Source organism: Populus euphratica, unplaced genomic scaffold, assembly GCF_000495115.2.
Source record: "Populus euphratica unplaced genomic scaffold, PopEup_1.0 scaffold4104.1, whole genome shotgun sequence".
Lineage (NCBI taxonomy): Eukaryota > Viridiplantae > Streptophyta > Magnoliopsida > Malpighiales > Salicaceae > Populus > Populus euphratica.
In genome coordinates this window covers 4,388-7,669 of record NW_011503963.1, presented here as the reverse complement: position 1 = coordinate 7,669, position 3,282 = coordinate 4,388, and the positions used below count along the sequence as shown (strand labels likewise).

The following is a 3,282-nucleotide window of genomic DNA, read 5'->3' as shown; positions in this document are numbered from 1 at the left end:
TTTGTTATTATTATCTATTTTTTAATTACATTGTTAAATTAATTGAGATTATTGAATCCAATAAAGTTAATAATCTAACTCTTGGATTTCTTTTACTTTTTAAAAAACACTATTATCACCTAAGATTTCTTTTTACATTAAAACAATAATTTGTTCAATCTGCGACAACATGAGCACTAAACACATCTAGCTATAGTGCCTTTTCTTCGTATCTTTTGTAATTGTTGACTTTGGCCCTTGAAATTTTTTTATTTTTTTAATTTCATCATTATCTAATAATTTCTTTTGGTTAGTTTGATATGTGCATGGCTGGATGCAATGTTGAAATAGGTCGTGGCTTTAGGTTATTAGGGACCAGATTTAACACCGAGTAAGGTTTTTCTTTTTTATTGTTTTCATGCCATGAAAAAGTATTTTGGTCTCGGACTTTTTTTTGTGGTTGAGAATAGGAGTTTATCTAACACAATTTTATCAACGATAGTCATTTGAATTTGAACAAATTGATAGTACGTAGAGTTGAATTTCATTTGCCTGAAATATATTAAATTCAGCCAGTTAAGTAAACCAATGTTTCCTTTTGAGAACCGAAGCTCCTCCATTTTCAATGATACTCAAGACTATTTACGGAGGGAAAACACCATCTGACTTTCATCTCGGCAACCCTACAAAGTAATACAAGGGGAGGAAAGCGCCAGCCACAGCACAGATGGGCAACAAATGTAGTATTGCTATCAGAGAATATCATAATTTACCATGTTACAGAGACTGTAAAACAGCAAAATTCGCATACTTCACATGGAAAATAATTCCTCCCTCCTCAACACAGACTCTGTTCTTCATTCATCCTCCTGGCTACGCAACCTCGCGAGCTTGTTAGTTACAACAACATCAAGCTGCGCGCTCGCTCCACAATCTCTTTCCTCTTCCTTGTTGACACATTATGTGCTATCTCAGCGCAGTAAGTCCTGGATCACATTAAAAAGAATCGTCAATTGGGAAAGAGAGTGATCTGCTTGGTATAAAGTACTCTGACAATAAGAGCTTATCTGTGTTTTTACCTGTTGTGCATCATCAACACCTCTAGCTCTTTGACATTGTGGACAACAAATTCCTTGAAGCAGTTTGGAAGATAATGACGAGTCTTCTTGTCAGAACCATAACCAATATTGGGCATCAGAGTACATCCCTTGAACTTTCTTCAAACACGAGAATCAATACCCTTTGGTCTGCGCCAGCTTGTCTGTCAAAAATTATGAAGACTGAAACATAGGTATCAGAAGAAAATGAAACGCTTATGAAGAAGATCCATATAGTAACATTGAGAGAAGGAGAGTTATGGGAAACAAATCAAAGAAACCGGCTAACAGGAAAACATGGGCAGCCAGGCAACAAAGAGATGTAAGCAGGGATAAAGTAACAGTAAAGCTTGTAGGGACCAGCTAGCTGTGTCGCATCGCAGGGCCTGTTTATAATCTGTTTCTGCCCTTTACACGAAATGCCCAGCCACAAAAACAAATTCTGGACATCAGATACCATGGGCAAATGGCAACATTTAATAGACCTCTACATCCTAAGAAATTTAGAGAAGATAAACCAAGCATAAGAAACCCCACATTGAAAGACTAGCCAAAATCTGCAACCTCAGCCGAAAGATGGTGATTTTTTTATGATCATCACAGTACAATCAGCACTGACAAATGATTTGCATCATAGATTGCAGTGTAAATATAGAAAATAGAATACTATATAATAAACAGCCGCATGGATATGCAAATGAGATCAGATGGTAGTGCATGTATAAAATTCATCATCCTATAGCAGAAATGGTGGATAAATATCATCACACCTCATTGCATATCTCCTTAACTCAAAAAACTACATGTAGATCTAAAACATTAACAAAACTAAAAACAGTAAGAAGTCGCTTTTTTCCCTGAAGGATCAGATCAAAATAATTTAATCAGCAGCTTCCATTAGGACTAAGACTAGGTGTCAAAAAAGCTTCATCATATCCTTCAAACCCAGGGACAAAAGAAAAGGACTACAACTCCTATCCTGTAAACGAAACAAGGAAATCAGACTATACAATTATACTGATTGAAGATTAAAAAAAAAAAAAGGGTAGTTGTTTAGCCTAAAAGGGACCGGATTGTCGATCGCTAGCTCGCCATACTGCAACCAAAGAAGGAAGCAAATGAGACTGGGTGTCAAATGGGCTCTTCATTACAAGGCTAAAAAAACCAATTTCAAAAAATAAAAAATAAAAATTATAAGACATGGTCCAATGATTATAAGTTGAAGGAATCAGACAAGGAATGTCAATCACCATCCTGCACCTCAAAATGCAAGTAAGACTGGGGCGACAACAAGTATCATCATTTTCCTTACAGAATCCCAACGTTGTAAGCTAACATATTTAACAAAAGTAAATCATACCTTGACAGAGATCTTGCGGTCACTTTGTGGCCTCTTGAACTTCTTAACTCGCTTCTTAACAATCTTCTTCGTAAGCAGCATTCAAACAAAACACGCACCAACCACATTTGTTAGCTCCATACACATAAGATGATAGCATTTGAAAATCAAAGAAGAGAGGAGAGGAGAATAGAAAATGGAGAGGCAGAGAGCTCACGGTGGTTCGCTACGCCTACGCCGCCGAGATTTCAAGAGTGTGGTTCGGCTCAAGAAGCAAGAGAGAAAGCATGTTTAGGGTTTTCCGTCTTTCCACGGGTCGAATTCAAGAGACCTGGGCCGTCGTAGTATGACAGGTCAGCGGTGGAGAATTATGGTTCTCTTAATTACTTGTCATGCCTCTGTGGCTAACACCTTGGCCGTCTGGGCGATCGGGTCTTACAGAACTTGTCCGATTATTTGGAAGCGGACAATTTTTTTATGTTTATCATATATTATAATTATAACAAAATCTAAAAGAAAATGGAGTTTTCTACTGTGAAAACACTATTGGTCTGCGATATGATATTAATAAAGAATTAATATAAATTTTTTTATTAATTAATCCATATTTTCCTTGAGACCATATTTGTTTTTTGAAAAATAGTTTTTGGAAATTTATTTTTTAAATTTTCCTGTATTTATTTGTCATTAGAAAAATTATTCAACAAAAAACACTTTCCGGTCAACGAAAAACACTTTTTAACTGTATTTGTCATTTTCTGGTCAATAAAAATATTTTTTAGTCAAAAAAATTAGCTTAGTTTTCAAGAAAGTGTTTTCCTTTTAGCTGTGTTTGTTTTCTGAAAAGTGGTTTCCGGAAAAAAACTT

At 35.7% G+C, this 3,282-nt stretch overlaps 1 pseudogene; it reads right to left on the bottom strand.

The window, feature by feature from the left end:
• Positions 1-511: 511 nt before the first annotated feature.
• Positions 512-2,853, bottom strand: LOC105119957 (60S ribosomal protein L32-1-like; annotated as a pseudogene).
• Positions 2,854-3,282: the final 429 nt, after the last annotated feature.